The sequence below is a fragment of the Zingiber officinale genome, chromosome 2B (assembly GCF_018446385.1).
Source record: "Zingiber officinale cultivar Zhangliang chromosome 2B, Zo_v1.1, whole genome shotgun sequence".
NCBI classification, from domain to species: Eukaryota; Viridiplantae; Streptophyta; class Magnoliopsida; order Zingiberales; family Zingiberaceae; genus Zingiber; species Zingiber officinale.
The window spans coordinates 87,969,378-87,989,052 of NC_055989.1; the positions used below are offsets into that span (position 1 = coordinate 87,969,378).

Sequence of the window (19,675 nt, forward strand, 5' to 3'; positions counted from 1 at the left end):
ATAACCTAGGTCTAGGAGTGCAAAAGTCATCCAATGACCAAAGAGATTTGGGATACAAACCTAAGGCTAAGAAGGATGTAAATTCTTACCATAGGGTTCCATATAGCTATGGGACAAACTCTAGGTCTAGGGGTCAAGTCAAGGATACAAGGGAAGTTATCCCTAGGAGTATCTTTGCAACGACAAAAGTGACTAAGACTTATAAGAAGACTAATAAAGTCACTAAGAAGGTCACAAGGGAAGTTATCCCTAGAGTTGACCTAGAGAAGGTGACTAAGGCTTCTAAGAAGCCTAACAAGGTCATTAGGAAGGTATCTAGGGAATTCATCCCTAGTGAGTACCTAGAGCATCTAAGGAGCACCAATAGATTTTGGGTTCCTAGGAGCATTTTCTCTACCCCTTAGATGAGTTAGATGTTCGGTATATATATGGACTTATAGTCTCGCATATAATAATAGATGTTCAGTATATATATGAACTTATAGTCCCGCATCTATTATTATCTATGAGCTGATAATAGATGTCCACTATATAAGGTTGGCCCCTAAGAGTTTAAGGTGAAATCTTAACATAGTTTCTTGTTCCCTATTGACAAGAAGCTTTATGATGTCGTCTGTTGGAGTGTATACTAAAAACCTAGCTTTTATAAATATTTATTTTTAAAATAAAAGAATCACATTGGTCAATATCTGTATTTATTTGTTAAATGTAATTGTTCAATTAATTTATTTAGTAGATAACATGGAGTGTGGTGTCATACTCAGAAGATCATGTTGTCGGTTCTTTATAAATTATAAATAGTTGCTCGCGATTAAGATGGAAAGGAACAAACCATTAGAATAGTTGTAGTGTAATTAAGTATTAGTTTATCTTGACTAATAAATTACACTGATACACTCTAAGTATATTGAGTAGGACCATTTAGATAAGTTCTTTTTGTACTGACTTAGTAAAAGAACTAGATCTTAGTTATTATGGAAGTGTGTGCTCTTAATTCTAATATAATAACAAACACATATATTTAATATCTATTTCTTTAATTTATCAATGGGTGAGATTTAGTTCGATAAATCAATAGGCCCGATAAGTTAAGAAATAATATTACTTATAGTGTATATTGTTGATTATAGAAGGAAACTGTGTCCTAGAGAGTTAGGTTGATGATGTCCCCAAGAGGAGCTCATAAGAATTGTCATGTTAAACCCTGCAGGTGGACTTAGTTCGACATGACGATAAAGTTGAGTGGTACTACTCTTGGAACTAGATATTAATTAAGTGAGTTGTCAGTAACTCATTTGAATTAATGGACATTCGATATCTTAAACACAGAGAGACTAACACACTCATAATAAGGAGCCCAAAATGTAATTTGAGATTGGTGCGGTAGTTCAATAATAGTTCTTTAGTGGAATGAATTATTATTGATGAAATTAAGTTATGTGTTCGGGGTGAACACGGGATGCTTAATTTCATCGGGAGGCCAAAATCAATTCCTCCTCTCGGTCCCTATCGTAGCCTCTTAATTATAGAGTATTATACTCACCTATACCCACCTTCTTACCCATCCTATAGGGTCTGACCAAGCTAGCTTGGAGTCCAAGCTAGGGCCGGCCAAAGGCATGGTTCATGGGTTCATGAGGTGGCCGGCCCTAGCTTGAACCCAAGCTTAGGTGGCCGACCCTATTAAAGTAAAAAGTAATTTTAAAATTTAAAATTTTCTTATGTGGATTCCATGATTTTAAAAGAAAGTTTAAAATTTAAATCTTTCCTTTTATAGCTTTCTATAAAAGATTAAGAAAAGATTTGAAATCTTTCCTTATTTGTAGATTGAAAGGTAGATTTTAATTTTGAGAAAACTTTCCTTTTTTAACCATGTTCATGATTTAAAAGAGAGTTTAAAAATTAAATATTCTCTTTTATTAGTTTCTACAAAAGATTAAGAAAAGATTTGATATCTTTCCTTATTTGTAGATTAAAAGGAGATTTTAATTTTTAGAGATAACTTTCCTTTTTGGAAATCATCCACATGTTTAAAAGAAAATTTTTAATTTATAAAATTTCCTTTTTACAAACCACCATGAAGGGAAAAATTATTGGAGAAATTTTTTATAAATTTCCGGAAACAAATTAGGAAGTTTTAATTCTTGTGTGAATTAAATTTTCCTTGATTGGGATTAGAATAGTGGTCGGCCATATAGTTTGAGAAAAGGAAATTGATTTTTAAATCAATTAAATTTTATTTTTCATGGCAAAGGAATTAAGGAAGTTTTTATTAAAATTTCTTTATTTGCCAAGACCAAGGAATATAAAAGAAGGGGAAGAGGTGCCTTCATGGGTGATAACCTCTATTCTATTTTTCTCCTCTCTTTTTCTCCTTGGGTGTGGCCGGCCCCTCCTCTTTCTTTCTTCCCTTTCTTGTGGCCAAAACCTCTTCATTGGTGGAGTTGCTTTGGTGGCCGGATTAAGCAAGGAGAAGAAGGAGAGAAAGGAAGCCTAGTCTCTAGCATCCCTTGGGCATTGGTGGTGGCCGAACCTATCCATCAAGAAGGACTCTTGGTGGCCGAAACCTAGAAGGAAGAAGAAGGTGATTGGTGGTTCTCATCTCGGAAGATCGTTACCCACACAACGTCTGAGGTTAGAAGAGGAATACGGTAGAAGATCAAGAGGTCATTAAAGTTCACAAAGAAATGTATTACAAGTATTTATTTCCCGCATCATGCTAGTTTATTTTTCTTTGTATGAATTCCAAACACAAGAGGCATTAGATCTGGTTTTTCGAATTTATTTTTCGAGTTTGTGTTTTCTTTATTTTTGAATTTGTGGTTCGATTGTTCTTTTTAGTTAACCTAGAGTTATTTAAGGAAATTAAATATTAGCTTTTCTTAAAAGGCTTTGTCTAGGCGGTGGTGGTTGCTCCCATATCCAAGAAGGTCATGTGCCTCGCCATGTAGTCCTGGAAGCCAATTTTGGAAATTAACATTTAATGGAATTAATAACATAGGTGGATTTGAATCAATAGTGTTAAGTTCCGCTTGCGATTCAAATCTAAATCAATAAGAACAGATAAGTTAAATTTAGAATCAATGATGTTAAGTTCTGTCTGCGATTCCTAATTTAACTTCTAAAGAACACAATAGGTTATTTAAGAAAAGGTTTGACACTTGTACAAAAATTTTTGTACAGTGGAACCGGTACGATTTTCCTAGGACTAACCAACAGTCGTCATCCCTTAAGCCTCTTGAAAGACCTTCCTTTCCGCTGCATCTTCTTCCATAGAAATCAAGCTGACGACGCTAAAGACAAGAATATGACTCTTTAATCTGGTTCCTTGTCTATTATGTTTATGTATTTATTTTTTCTTATGTCATGTTTAATTAATGAAACAAATTTCAGAACTTCCTATATGTGAATTCTTATACGGTTCTTAAAATCCATGCGGTTTAAGTTTTACAAGAACTATCAATTGGAATCAAAGACAAGTTTCTATTTTGTCGTTTTCATGGTAATAAAGTTTAAATTTTTCATCGATTTGTTGTTTGTATGCTAGATTAAGTTTCCTAGTATAATATAATTTTTTTAATCATCAAAAATCATATAAGAGAAAGCTAGGATAGACTTGTTTTTTTAGTTTTTCGTGTTTTCATGAAGAATACGAAGAACAACGAAAATCGTCACTGGTTAACCTAATTTTAAGTAAAATTATGATGATTCAATCGATTACTTTAGTCAAGCAATCGATTGCCGAGTCTAAAATTTTTAATAGAAATGATTAAAAAAGTTAATCGATAAACAACTTTAAACTCGTGATTACGTCAATTATCAATCGATTAGAATTATTTTTAATCGATTGAGTTTATTATTATTTTCAATTAAATTTATTATTTCAACACTATCGAAAAAAACAAGTAATAAACAAAAGACTATTTTGAAACAACGACTTCATTAAAAGAGTAATTCTGTTTCATTGAAGAGAAATGATATATGTCTCGAACTCCCATCTCGACCCAAGTGGCTTCCTGCGTGGATATTTCCACTTCATCATCAAATAAAAAAGCCACTTTTCCCTTTAGTCTTTTTCTCTCCGCCTCTGCTCCATCTCGCCGTCACATTTCTCTCCGCCTCCCTAAACCCTAAATCTCTTCGCTCTCGCCACCCATAGAATCTCTCCACTCTTTGCGCCCCATCAAACACCCTCTCTTCGCTCTTCGCTCTCCGCTCTCCGCTCTCCGCTCTCCGCTCTCCGCTCTCCGCGCCCATCTCGAACGCTCGGCCAAGCCAACCTGGATTCTTCCCCCAGCCCTCCCCTGCCCTAAATCTGTCCTGAATCCAAGTATGAGGAATTACTTAGCTGATTTTATAATTTTTGTGATTTTTTTTTGTCCAAATCAACTTTCTTCGGTTTTGATCTTAATTTTACTCAGTTTTCTTCTATTTTGTTGCTTGGCTCACCCCAGGGTAACTGCTGGGTTTGACTCTCCTTACAAACAAGACTAGACTGTGGACTTCCAAAGCAGGTAACTCTGGCAGACTGAATAATAATCTTTTGTGTGTGGTTTTACAGTAGTTGGGGAGGGAGAGCGATGGAGAGACGATAATGTTTGGGAGAGGCCTCTTTTACCATTGTCCTCAGTGTCACTTTACAGATGAACTAGAAGATCTAGGATTGAGTTGTCGGGGTTCTCCTTTGAATAAGACTCTTTTCCTTATTTGATTTCAACTCCCTCCTTCATTCTTTTATGGAAGAGAATTCCTTGCTTTTTATTTGGATACTTCACTTTTTGAATCTGATTTCTATTTTTTTTATAAAAAAATGTAGTTGAATACTTACTTGCCTTCTATTTTGAATAAATGTAGGTGAAAAATAGTCATGGAACATGGAAAAAGTGATTCAAATGAGGTAAATGATAACAATGAGAATGTGCATCAAGACCTATCTCCATCTAGTTTAAATGAAGTCATGATTCCTAAGATTGGAATGACTTTTTTATCTGAACATGAAGTTCGTAATTTTTATAAATCCTATGCTCAGAATGTTGGTTTCGGTATTTCCAAATTAGGTGGTAAGAAGGGAGATGATGGAAAGCAAAAATATTTTTATTTTGGATGTGCCAAAAGTGGTAAAACAGTATCTCAAGCAAAAAATGCTTTGTACCCTAGACCTTCTACTAAGACGAATTGCAAAGCTAAGATTACTGTTGTTATTCAGAATGATGATAACTTTGTGATAAGTAGTGTATCTCTTGAACGTAATCATGTCTTGAGCTCGGGAAAGTCATGGCATTTTAGATGTAATAAATTATTAGATTCAACTACAAAGAGGAAACTTGAATTAAATGATCAAGCAGGAATAACTTTAAGTAAAAGTTTTCATTTATTGGTAGTTGAGGCTGGAGGCTATGAGAATTTGTCATTTGATGAGAGAAAGTGTAGGAATTATATTTCAGAAGCTAGAAGGTTGAGGTTAGGGGATGGAGATGCTGAAGCCTTGAGTAATTATTTTTGCCGCATGCAAAGTCGGAACTCAAACTTCTTTTATGTGCTTGATTTAGATGAAGAGTCTCGAATAAGAAATGTTTTATGGGCAGATGCAAGATGTATGGCTACATATAATTACTTTTCTGACGTCGTGACTTTTGATACAACTTATTTAACTAATAGTTATGACATGCCATTTGCTCCTTTTGTCGGGGTGAATCATCATTGTCAATCCATTTTGCTTGGATGTGGATTATTATCAAGAGGAGATTCAGAAATATTCATATGGCTGTTCAAATCTTGGCTGACATGTATGCTTGGGCATGCTCCAAAGGCCATAATCACAGACCAGTGCCACGCCATGACAATTGCTATTGAAGAGATATTTCCAAATTCTCATCATCGTTTGTGTCTTTGGAATATAATGAAAAAATTACCAGCAAAGTTAGGTGGTCATGCTTAATATAAAATGATAAAGAAATAATTGAATAATATTATTTACAACTCGCTTACTATTGATGAATGTGATGAGAGATGGATGAAAATGATTGAGGATTTTAATTTGGAGAACAATGACTGGTTGAAATTTTTGTATGAACAACGGAATAGATGGATACTTGTGTACGTCAAAGATATGTTTTGGGCAGGTATGCCCACATCTCAAAGGAGTGAAAGTATGAATGTTTTTTTTTGATGAATATGTTCATTCCAAAACTTCTTTGAAGCAATTTGTTGAATAGTATGATAATGCTCTGAAGAAGAAGATTGAAAAAGAAAAACATTTGGATTTTGGTTCTTTTAATTCTATGATACCAGTAATTACTGGTTATCCTATTGAAAGACAATTTCAAAGTTTCTACACTAACAACTTATTTAAGTTGTTCCAAGATGAGATAAGAGGGTTGATATTTTGCAATACCTCACTAGTAAGGCAAGAAGGGGTTGCTTTTTATATTTGAAGTGGTAGAAACTTTGTTGGAAAAAAATGGAGACCCTATACTGAGTTAGATTGTCAAGTTAAGTGTCTATGCCATCTTTTTGAGTTTAAGGGAATTTTATGTAGACATGTGATCTCTGTATTGATACGAATGAAGGTGATTGAGGTTCCTATGAATTATATTATGGATCGATGGCGCAAAGATATTAAGCGTGGTTATCAAAGTATCACTAATATTTATGATGCATATGTTTGTGATGGAGAAAGACATCAGTATAATATTCTTACTCCATTGATACAAGAGGTTAAACAACTTGGGACAAATAATGACGGCAGTTGTTCTGTTTTGGTTGAAATCTTAAAAGATGCGAAGGAAAAATTGATTGATATTCAGATAGATCATTCAAGGGTGGACCAATTGAAAGAAGCATCTACATCGAGTTCAACAACAATACTCTCTCCATTAAAAGTACGATCTCGAGGTCGTCCACCCACAAAGAGGAAACAATCTAAGATTGAACAAATTGTGAAGAAATCAGTTGCAAAAGGTATGATTTATTATGTTTTAAGTGATAGAGGATTGTTGCTCGGTATCTATGAGATAACTTTTGCTTTATATACTTTGTTGTAGTCAAATTTCTCTATTTACTATTTATAGGGTTCTTTGTTGGATACTATTTCAGGTGATTCATTCTGTGACAACCAACCAATGAACAACATAATATGCTTTTCTTAAAATATGATGTTAAAGCAAAGGTTAGTCCCTATAATTTGTCCAAATTGTTAATAGCGTTTGTATAATATTAAGTAGTGCGATTCACTTCATCTATCATTAGTAAATTAGGTTATTTTCTTGAGATGTTGCCAGTACACTGCTATGTTGTCACAGATAATATTGAAAGTTAATAGGAGGATTCTCTCTATCATTTTTTGTGCTATTCCTTTTTGCCATTTTGGTTTACATGAATGACATTCCATCCCCAGTGAGTTTCTTATGGAATCTATTTTCATGTTTGGCACAAAAAATAAACTCAAAATATCACATGGATGGATATTAATATCATGGATCTTCTTCCTATCAATTACTTATGTTATTCTATAACTATGAAGTGAGAGCAATTTCTGATTGAGAGGCAAGAGGTTCCAGCCATCACTAAGATGAAATTTCACTAGAATGCAGACAAAGGCATTCCTTACAACTATGAGAATTTAAATTCCATTCTTTTGCATGTTGGCACACAGCATTTTCAGCTACCAAGAATGGTTGTTTCTCTTTTAGCTTGGGCATTCCTCTCAATTGGATATCTTCTAACTAATAACAAAATTCTCTGGATAACAAATTAACTGGATCAATTGAAATTGATGAAGAAATGATAAAGTCTTTGGTCACGCTTGGACATTGCAAAGATAAAACTACAACAACTAAAACAGTCAAAACTATCAAGTTGGTGGTTCCCACCTTTTTTTAGTTAATTTCTCTATAATTATTTGATGATCCATCATGCTAAGATGATTTGGTTTTCACTGATTTGCTTGCAGGTCATCGAGGGCCCAACGGTGAGTGTAGAAGAGCTCAACAACATGGAGAATGGCAAGCATGATTCCCTTGTACATTCTGATGGTGAAAAATGATTTGAAGACTGATCTGGAGACTAAGCATAAGCTCTGAGAGACTTTACTTTCTGCTTACATTCTCTCTTATTTTGTTTCTAAGGAACTCAGTAAAGAGACTTTACTTTGTGATTCACCCTTTTTTTTGTTGGTTACTGGAGACGAAATTTTTTTTTTGAGAAATATGATTTGAAGTTTTGTTTTGATTGAGCAGATTTTTATGATAATTGATGCTTATTCTCTAAAGTTTATAAGGCCATGTAATGGATCTTGATAACTATTTCAGTAGTTATCAATTGTTACACAAGTTGTTGAGCATCAACTCTACTTGAGATTCTGGAATCAAATCATAGTTCTATTACAACAATGAACTTCACATAAGTTAGGCAGTCTAAACCTCATTTATTAATGTGGCTAAACCCATAATGATTATATAAGAATTTCATTACAAATAGAACATAAGTAATGTGTTGAAAACCCACTTGTACAACCACTATCATCAGCTGCATTGGCATTAAATGTCTGCAATTTTTTCTCTACCGAATTTGATTCTAAGCCTTCTTTGCCTTCAATTTGACTTTTATCGTGAAACAAATCATGTTCTAGAACAATGGAATCTGGAACCTCACGTACCCCTTTGAATTGGAATCTAGCAACTCCGCGGCATGCTCAACATCGGCTTCCAGCTAATAATCACAATCGGCATCGTCGTCACAAACCTGATCGATTACGACACCAACAAGATAAAGAGCAGGTGGGGGTGGCGCGTCAGCCTTGCGCTCGTCGCCGTCCCAGCGGCCATCATTACTGCCTGTTCCTTGAACAAACAAATCAAGGACGTTTTTATTTTTCATTGCCTCTGTTGAAGTTTTTTAACAAAGTCCAAAAAAGAAAAAAAAAACTGAAGTCATGTAATTGCGACCAAACCATCAACTAACCGTCTTTAAGTTTTGGAAGGAGATATAACTATTCTTGCTTGGATTTAACATAACACATAATACTGCCATATAATTTCACATTCTTGCTTGGCTAAAGAAGTATCAGAGATGAGAACTAAGTCCCGAAGAAGAACAACGCAAAATAAATCATTACAAAATGTTCAAACCATTATATAACATGTTCCGCATCATCCATCTTAACTAAAAACTAATTATCCTATCACATTACAACACCAACATTAGTCAACATTAATTAACCACCTAAACTAATAAACCAATTAGCCTTCAGCTGGTTCTTACAAACATTTAATCTATCATATTACAATAATAACATTACTCAACACTAATTAACAAGACCGAACTAACAGAGTAATAAGGTATATGGCCAAAAGAGTCAAATTCACTATAACTAATATCCAGACCACTGATGGTACATTCCAATTTCCTAGAATATGTCCACGAGAAGCAATATCTTCACTTCCTAACCCTGACTCTATTCTTCCTAACCTTCCATGACATCTTTCACTGCTATCTTTATCAGACAAAGTATCGGCTACCACCCACTTTTGCCAGCCATGTTGACCACATCCATAATACCTCCTTCCGAGATTTTTGGTCGATCTAGAAACACATACCAATGTTCTTCATCCGCAGTCTCTGCATGATACATGTTCAAATTTCGTATTGTCGATGGAGCTATAACTTGATGATGACATGAAATACCACCCTATTAAGCAAACGAGAATTACTTGTTGGTTGCTACTCGGAAAACCTAATGGTTCCACTGTACAAAAATTTTGTACAAAGGTCTGAACCTTTTCCTAGCTACCATGTGTTCTTTTAAATTAAACTTGGATCGCCTGCGGAACTTAACACGTTTGATCCAAATTTAATCTATTTGTTCTTTTAGGTTTTGACTTGGATCTCCTGCGGAACTTAACACGTTCGATCCAAATCACCTAGGTTATTAATTTCATTAAATATTAATTTCCAAAATTGGTTTCCAGTACCGACGTGGTGAGGCACATGGCCTTCTTGGATATGGGAGCAACCACCACCGACTAGACAAAACCTTTTAAGGAAAGCTAATATTTAATTTCCTAAAATAACTTTAGGTTAACCAAAAGGAACAATCAAATCACAAGGAAAAGAAAAAAAAACAAAGAACACAACATCGAAAACAAATTCGAAATACTAGAATCGCATGCCTCTTGTATTTGATATTATTTCCAAAAATAACTAGTATGATGCGGAAAGGAAAAATACTAGTTATACCTTTTAGAAAGACCTCTTGATCTTCTATCGTATTCCTCTTCTAACCTCGGACGTTGTGTGGGCAACGATCTTCCGAGATGAGAAACCACCAAAGCACCTTCTTCTCCTCCTTGCTAGGTTCGGCCAAAACAAAAGCTTCACCAAGGATGAAGAAAAAACACCAACCAAACTCCAAAGGATGAAAGCTTTCTCTCCTTCTTCTTCTTCTTCTCCAAGTAGTATCCGGCCACCACAAAAGCTCCAAGCAATGAAGAGTTTCGGCCACCACAAAGAGGAAGAGAGGGAAAGAAGATGGCCGGCCACAACACCAAGGAAAAAGAGGGAGAGAATAATAGAGGTTGTGTCTCATGAAGGCACCCCAACCCCCTCTTTTATATTCCTTAGCTTTGGTAAATAAGGAAATTTAATTATAATAAAATTTCCTTAACTTTCCTTGATAACAATTAATTAAGAAAAATTAAATAAAATTTCCTAATCAATTGTATATGACCGACCATCCCATGGAGAGCAAATAAGATAATTTTTAATCAACAATTAAAAATTCCTTATTTGTCTTCGAAAATTTTAAAAATAAAATTTCCCTTTAAAATCCCTTCATGGTTGATAAAAAGAAATTTCTATAATTTTAATTTTTCAACATATGAATAATTTACATAGAGAAAAAATAAAATATCTTTCCTATCTACAAATAAGGAAAGAGATCTAATCTCTTTTCTTAATCTTTTGTAGAAGAGATATTTTAATTTTAATTCTCTCCAATAAATTATATCTTCCACATAAGAAAATTTTAAAATTAAAATTCTTTTAAATTTAATGGAGGTCGGCCACCTAAGCTTGGGTTCAAGCTAGGGCCGGCCACCCATGAACCAAGGCTTGGCCGGCCCTAGCTTGAACCACAAGCTAGCTTGGCTGGCACCTATATCATGGGTACGAAGGTGGGTATAGGTGGGTATAGTACTCTATAAATAAGAGGCTACGATAGGGACCGAGAGGAGGAATTGATTTTGGTCTCCCGATAAAATTAAGCATCCCGTGTTCGCCCCGAACACACAACTTAATTTTATCAATAATAATTCATTCCACTAGAGAACTATTATTGAACTACCGCACCAATCCCAAATTATATTTTTGGGCTCCTTCTTATTATGAGTGTGTTAGTCTCCCTGTGTTTAAGATGTCAAATGCCCACTAATTAAGTGAGTTACTGACAACTCATTTAATTAATATCTTCATCCAAGAATAGTACCACTCAACCTTATCGTCATGTCGGACTAAGTCCACTTGCAGGGTTTAACATGACAATCTTTATGAGCTCATCTTGGGGACATTATCAACCTAGATTACTAGGACACAGTTCCCTTCTATAATCAACAACACACACTATAAGTGATATCATTTTCCAACTTATCGGGCTTATTGATTCATCGAACTAAATCTCACCCATTGATAAATTAAAGAAATAAATATCAAATATATGTGCTTGTTATTATATTAGGATTAAGAGCACACACTTCCATAATAACTAAGGTATTTGTTTCTTTATAAAGTCAGTATAAAAGAAACGACCTCTAATGGTCCTACTCAATACACTTTAAGTGTACTAGTGTAATTATATAGTCAAGATAAACTAATTCCTAATTACACTACGACCTTCCAATGGTTTGTTCCTTTCCATTTTGGTCGTAAGCTACTGTTTATAATTTATAAGGTATTGATAACGTCATCTTCTGTATGTGGCACCACATACTATGTTATCTACAATATAAATTAATTGAACAACTACAACTAAATGTAGACAATTTGACCAAATGTGATTCTTTATTCAAAATAAATATTTACAAAAGCTTAGGCTTTCAGTATACACTCTAACAATCTCCCACTTATACTAATGACTAAGCTGCCATATCTTCTGCCATACATCTGATTCCCATTCCCTCCACATGTCGATCGAAAGCTTTTGCTGGAAGGGCCTTAGTGAAAGGATCTGCCAGGTTATCTGCTAATGCAATCTTGGCGATGACAACTTCTCCTCGCTTCACGATATCTCGTATCAGGTGGTACTTGCGCTCTATATGTTTACTTGCCTTATGGGCTCGTAGTTCCTTCGAGTTTGCAATTGCACCGCTATTATCACAATAAATTGTGATGATTTTGGGCAAACCAGGAATCACATCTAAGTCCATTAGAAAGTTCCTGAGCCATACTGCTTCTTCAGCTGCCTCAGAGACTGCTACATACTCAGCTTCCATGGTTGAGTCTGAAACGCATTTCTGCTTAACACTCCTCCATGCAATGACTCCTCCTCCTAAAGTAAACACACAGCCTGATGTAGACTTACTGTTGTCCCTATCTGATTGGAAATCTGAACCCGTGTAACCCAGAGGAAGCAAATCGTCTGCTTGGTAAACTAGCATATAATCTCTAGTCCTTCTCAGGTACTTTAATATATGCTTTACTGATAAAGCGAATCTGTCACATATCTGCTAACCATGCCCACGGCAAAACAGATATCAGGTCTCGTACATAGCATTGCATACATTAGACTTCCTACAGCTGAAGCATAAGGAGCTGCTCTCATGTCCTCTATCTCCTTTGATGTCTTCGGAGACATCTCTTTAGATAGAGCTACTCCATGCCTAAAAGGTAAGAAACCCTTTTTGGAATCCTGCATGCTAAAATGAGCAAGGATTGTATCTATATATGAAGCTTGGGACAGACACAACATTCTTTTCTTGCGATCCCTTATAACTTTGATCCCAAGAATGTGTGCACAATCTCCTAAGTCCTTCATATCAAATTGTTTGGACAACCATACCCTTACATCTGATAATACCTTGACATTGTTGCCAATTAACAAAATATCATCTACGTATAGTACAAGAAATACCACCACGTTTCCGTTACACTTCTTGCACTACAACAAAAACCCTCATAGACATCGGTGGAACAACAACAGTTTTAAGCAAAAACCGATGTCTTTGAGTATTTTACATCGATTTTTCCAAAAACCGGTGTCTATGAGCGCAAATTTTCTCTCATAGACATCGGTTTTTTAGGCGATGTCTATGAGCGTCTTTTTTTTCGTTAATAGACACCGATTTTAACAGCGGTTCTTAAAATCTGATGTCTATGATAAAATAAAATAATTTAATTTTTCCACCCATACCTAGCCGAAATTTGCAACACTTCACTCTTCCCTCCAAACCTAAATCTATATCGCGCCGTCCACCCATACTTAGCCCTAAACCTATATCGTCGCTACGGCACCACCACTTTCCTCCGGCCATCTCTCTCAGCCCCTCATCTCCCTCTTCTCCTTCTAGCGTACCTGCCTCTCCCGATCAGGATCAAAACCACCTGCTCCGGTCCTAAGCAAAACCGCAGCATAAATGATAGATGCAATTCCCCCCTTCGAAGAGCACACCGGCCTTCCCGTCGGTGACCCTCTGCACGATCCCACTATACATGTGGAAAGGGTTCTTGGGGTTCTTCACAATCACGATCATCCCGGGCAGGAAAAGGGGAAGCTCGGGGAGCTTCGGCTTCGCCCGCGCCAGCAACACCGCGATGCCCATAGTTGGAGATCTGTCTCGTGAAATCTTCGATCCTGTTGCAGCCCAGTTATTGGATGCTCTTCTGGGACTAACAAAGGACAAGTAGGCCATGGATCGGATCGTCGGCGGGAAGTACAAGCTAGGGCGCAAGATTGGGAGCGGATCCTTCGGAGAGATCTTTCTCGGTGGGCAAATCGAGATCTTTCTTCTGTGGTTTGTTCGTTTGTTTTCCTTTTTTATTATTCACTTACGATCTGCTTACGGGTGTTGTAGCGATGCACGTTTACATGTTTGAGATCGTCGCGGTTAAGATCGTAAGTTCTCCGATCTATCGTGATGTATTGTTTGTTTGGCTATCCGATTTTTGCTACCTGTTTGTATAGCACGATCGAGGATACTTTTGCCTTTTCTTCTTACTGAATTTGTTGAGCTTTCTCTTCGAAGATGTATTTCTACTTTTGCCCGAACCCTAAAGTGATGCGCTTTACCGGCCTGACCTATTGAACTCTCGGAAAGTGGTATTTGTCATGGTCGACTAGCTGAATTTCTTTGGCGTTTAAAATAATTTGGAAGGTCGATCAACTTTGATGCATTCTCCTGATAGTCAGGCTTTGAATAGACGTTAATGAATTTTATTTTGTATCGCACTGTCCTGATTGAGCTAGTCGTGTTGGTTATCTGTTTTTACTATTTTCGTACATGATTGCAGGAGAACAGCAAGACCAAGCATCCACAGTTGCTTTACGAGGCCAAGCTGTATGGAATTCTTCAGGGAGGAAGTATGTCAACCAAGCCATATGGTTCGCATTTGGTCTTCGAAACAGTCTAAGTCCTACATTTCCCTTTTTTTATGATCATGCATGATGGTTGTGGATTGTTTTGTTTGGCTTCTTGGGTGGACTGTTTGATCGCAAGGAATTCAGTTAGTTTTCTAACAATTTTTTTGCTGGTTTTGGATCGAGCAGTTGAGTTGAAGAAGCAGAGCTCGTGTTCCCTGGAGCTAATTAACAAGACAGATCAATACCTTGCCTTTAAGATATTTCTTTTCTCCTTTTTATTGCATTATTACTTACATCTGTATCATTTAACATCAAAACAGTGTTGTAAATACAGAAATTGATTTTCCTCATTATTATTCTTCTATGAACTTGGGATAAAAGCTACTGAGGTTCCTACACAATTGGGAGACTTTGCAAAACCAAAGTAGCTAATTTATTTGGTTAAAATGATAGATAGATGAGTGATCTCAGTCTTGGCATGGCTAACATTTTTTTATTTTTATTTTTTTATGTTCGAAACCTTTCATTTTGTTTTGTATGATTCTCTCTAAGAGCATGGACCTAGATTCATCTAAAGGTGATCAAACCCATGCAAATAAGTCTACTATGCATGTTAGCAATTGTAGACAGCATGCAAATTGATGCATCTGATAGCCAGAACCCTTTTTTACTAACTGACCAAGTAGGTGACGAAGCAAATGGAAGCCTGGCTTCTACTATACCAGTCCAGGATGCATCGACAATCAGTTATTTTCATCAGCCGCATATAGCCTCTGTACCTTTTACCCATCTCCACAATGATCAAGATGTGTATAGGTCATTCTTCAACTCATCCACATTTCCAAGTCTTATTGTTTCTACCTTGCTACAAAATCAATGTACCTCATACAACCTCTGTACCTCAGCATGCCTCTTCTAAATCAATGTCATCGTCTTCTTCTGGCTCTGATGATTGTGATGGAAGAGATGAGGTTTCTAAGGAACTTAAAGACACTGGATCCAGCAAGATAAAGACATTAGCAGCTCACAGATCTTCTGATTTAGATAAGGCTATGAATCAGAAGAAAGTGGATCGCTCTTCTTGTGGATCCAATACGGCATCAAGTAGTGAAGTAGAAACATACACCATGGAGAAGAAACATGAAAAAGTGAATGATGAGGGGAAAAAAGACTACGACAATTTTTCAAAATGTGGGTTCAACAATTACAGGCTCAGAAGTAGCGGAAGTTTAAATGAATCCTTGAAGGTCTCTTCAGAGGTTGTAATATGATAATTTCTTGTTAACCCCCATTAATGCAGAAAATACCAACCAAAGTCTTGATGAGGCTTGGAAGGTGCTAATTTTGTCAGCGCAAATGATTTATATTCAATTTGCTTGAAATGTTAACCTAACTTCTATTTCATTGGTGTTGTGAATCTTTGGAAACTTTGAACCATTAGGAGCTTCAAGAGTACTTGATTCAAACTGAAGAGAGTGGGCTACTAAGAAAAAGAATTGCTAATTTTGTAATCAGGTAACTAATCAAGCTACCTGTCATTGCTTGGGTTGGTAACTTGTGTTTACTGTCATATGTTGATGAATGGCCTAAAAACCACTTCTATTTCTACCTTGAGATATGCTGATAGTTTGTTGGGTTTTGATTAGGTTGTTGAAGTACCAAATGTGGGATGATATTGGTGGGCTGGAAAATGTCAAGAGGAAACTGCAAGAGGTAGTTTGTTGGATATATTTGAGGTTTTATGTCCACTAAGTGTGATTTTTTCTTTCTGATGGTGATATTCTAGGACTTCTACAGCATGTATATTTCTTCTATTTTTGTTCTTTGCTGTAGTTAAGTAGACCAAATGATACTTTTGTTTGACAGATTAGAACAATGGATGTTTTAACTCAGAAAACTAGGCATTTGAAGATGAAAAGTGGTGAGATTAGGGAAATGAAAGGCGCAAGAAGAATGGAGCAGTATAGCAAGTTGAACAGATTCTGATTCTCATAATTTAATGTAGCCTCAGCTTGATTTTTGACTCACGATGTTCTACCTTGATGTGTACAATATCTATTAGCTTTTGACGTAAAAAGAATATTTGTGTATTTTATGGATACTGTTGTAAGAAGAATATTTATGTAATTTGTGAATATTTGTGTATTTTATGGATACTGTTGGAAGAAGAATATTTGTGTAATTTGTGAATATTTGTGTATTTTCTTGGATACTGTCGGTTTTTCACTGTTTCGGAAATCGAATTTGTGTCGTTAAACAATACTGATATTACATCGGTTTTCCATCGCTGTAAAACCGGTGTCATTAACTAATATTACATCGGTTGTATACCGCTGCCAAAACTGGTGTTATTAATATATAATATTACATCGGTTTTACACCCGATGTCGTTAAGTGATACATCGGTTTTAACCCGATGTTTAAAATGACAGACCTTTTACATCGTCTTCATAGACATCGGTCGAAAATGTAATAGACACCGGTGGAAAACCGATGTCTATGAGGGTTTTTGTTGTAGTGTTGTATACACAAGACTCATCCGGACACTGAATAAATCCATATGACTGGATTACCTCATTAAATCGGATGTTCCAAGACCTTGAAGCTTGCTTCAGTCCATAAATGGACCGATTGAGCTTGCACACTAGATGCTCTTTGCCTTTTTCAATAAACCCTTTTGGTTGCTTCATATGAATGTTCTCTTCAAGACTTCCATTAAGGAAAGCTGTCTTGACATCCATTTGCCAAATCTCATAATCCATATGAGCAGCAATAGATAAGAGTATCCGGATAGACTTAAGCATGGCTACCGGTGAAAAGGTCTCCTCATAATCGATTCCCTCTTTCTGAGTGTACCCTTTCGCAACAAGCCTAGCTTTGAAGGTTTCTACCTTCCCGTCTGTCCCTCTTTTCCTTTTGTAGATCCACTTGCATCCAACGGCTTTTACACCATCAGGTGGTTCTACAAGCTCCCAGACCTTATTAGAGTACATAGACTCTATTTCAGAATTCATTGCCTTTTGCCAAGATGCTATATCTATATCTTGGAGTGCTTCGTCATATGTTCGGGGATCAGGTTCATGTTTACCCGGGATCAAGTCCGAAGACTCTCCCAAAAACATGAATCTTTCAGGCTGCCTTACAACCCTCCCATTACGACGAGGCACTGTCTGTGGTTGTATATCATGTGTGACATGTGTTGCAGTCTCTTGTGGTACTTCATCTTGTACTGTTGGTACTGAAGTAGACGTGCCCTCTCTAAGTTCTTCTAAAACAACTTTGCTACTGGGCTTGTGATCCATTATATAGTCTTCTTCTAAAAACTGGGCATTGGTGCTAACAATGACCTTGAAAAACTTTAGGACTATAAAATAAACCACCTTTCGTTCCTCTGGGATACCCCACAAACACACGAACTTCTGTACGAGATTCTAATTTATCAGCATCTAGTTTCAGCACATGTGCTGGACTACCCCAAATGCGAATATGTCTTAGACTGGGCTTTCACCCATTCCATAATTCTGTGGGAGTAGAAGAAACTGATTTAGAAGGTATTAAGTTCAGAATGTACACTGCTGTTTCCAGAGCGTATCCCCAAAACGAATTTGGTAATTCTGAATAACTCATCATCGATCTAACCATTTCCATAAGAGTCCTATTCCTTCGTTCTGCCACACCATTCTGTTGGGGTGTACCAGGTGCAGACAGTTGGGATTGAATCCCGGCCTCTGATAAGTAATTCCTAAACTCTCCTAAGAGGTATTCGCCACCACGATCAGATCGTAGTGTCTTGATACTTTTACCTAGTCGTTTCTCCACATCAACCTTGTACTCTTTGAACTTATCAAAGCACTCGGACTTGCGGCGCATTAGGTAAATGTATCCGTATCTTGAATAATCGTCTATAAAAGAGACAAAATATTCAAAACCACCTCTTTCCTGGACAGACATAGTGTTGGTGCGGGTAGCACTAACGGTCTAACCTAGGTTTTGATGAATGACAAATGGGTTATGTTAGTTTTGTTGTTGTCTGACACTTTGATCAAGTGTGCAGGAGAAGTCCAGACAGGTCGACGGGCTGACCGGATGTCTGGCACGAAGTCCAGCACGAAGTCCAGCTAGGTCGACGGGCTGACCGGATAGCTGGCGAGAAGTCCAAGCGGGTCGACGGGCTGACCGGACGCTTGGCAAGAAGTCCAACTAGGTCAACGGGCTGACCGGACAGCTGGCGAAAGGTCCAGACGGGTCGAAGGGCTGACCGGACGTCTGGCAGGTAAGTAAGGTAAGTCACTGGAGAGGAGTGACTGCGAGGACGCGTTCCCGGGAAGGGAACATTAGGCGTCGATCCGGCTTAGATCCATTTCGAAAATCTAAGTCGAGATCGTGACTAGATTCCGGTCTCGGAAAGACGGAATCTAAGTCATACTTTTTCTGTTAATTCATACTTTATATATTGTGCTAACAATCTGTGTTGCAGGGTATATCTTGCCTCGGACTAACCTTGTTTTGCAGGAGAAGGAATCTTTGGAAAAAGGTGGTCCGGGCGCCCGGAGGCAACTTTTATCCTCTACGTCGCCTCACCACGTGGAGCATCCTGACTGGACTTACCACGTCGCACCAGGACGCCCGGAGCAGCATATAAAAGAAGCCCCAGGGGTGGAGCTTCAAACACAACTGAGAACTCTTCGACTGCTTGTCCTGCTGCTCTACGCTCCCACGACGCTCACAAAGCTCCGACAAAGTGCTCCTTCTTCTTTGGTTAATTTCCTTGTCGGTATTACTTTGTTTCATTAGCATTTCTTGTACTAATTTTGTAATCATATTCGAATTGCTAGTGATTGCCCAACGAAAGTGGTTAAGGACCACGGGCCTTCGAGTAGGAGTCGTCACAGGCTCCGAACGAAGTAAAATCAACTGTGCTCATTTACTTTTCCGCTGCGTACTTTTACACTCAAGTTTTTCGAATCGATATTCACCCCCCCTCTATCGAACGATCACGGTCCTACAAGTGGTATCAGAGCAGGTACCGCTCTGATTTGGTGCAACCACCAATCAGACAGGGGGTGAAAAATTAATTTTTTTTTGGTTTTCAATTTTACGAATTTT

General features: G+C 37.1%; 1 long non-coding RNA gene and 1 pseudogene across 1 annotated transcript; both read left to right on the forward strand.

Moving 5' to 3' along the window:
* The window catches only part of LOC122048431, a 68,025-nt pseudogene that overhangs the window by 4,667 nt on the left and 43,683 nt on the right, over window positions 1-19,675 (forward strand).
* LOC122049265 lies at window positions 15,204-16,235 on the forward strand. The gene is made up of 3 exons (XR_006130901.1): window positions 15,204-15,904; window positions 16,011-16,084; window positions 16,216-16,235. It is a non-coding gene; the product is annotated as an uncharacterized LOC122049265 (long non-coding RNA).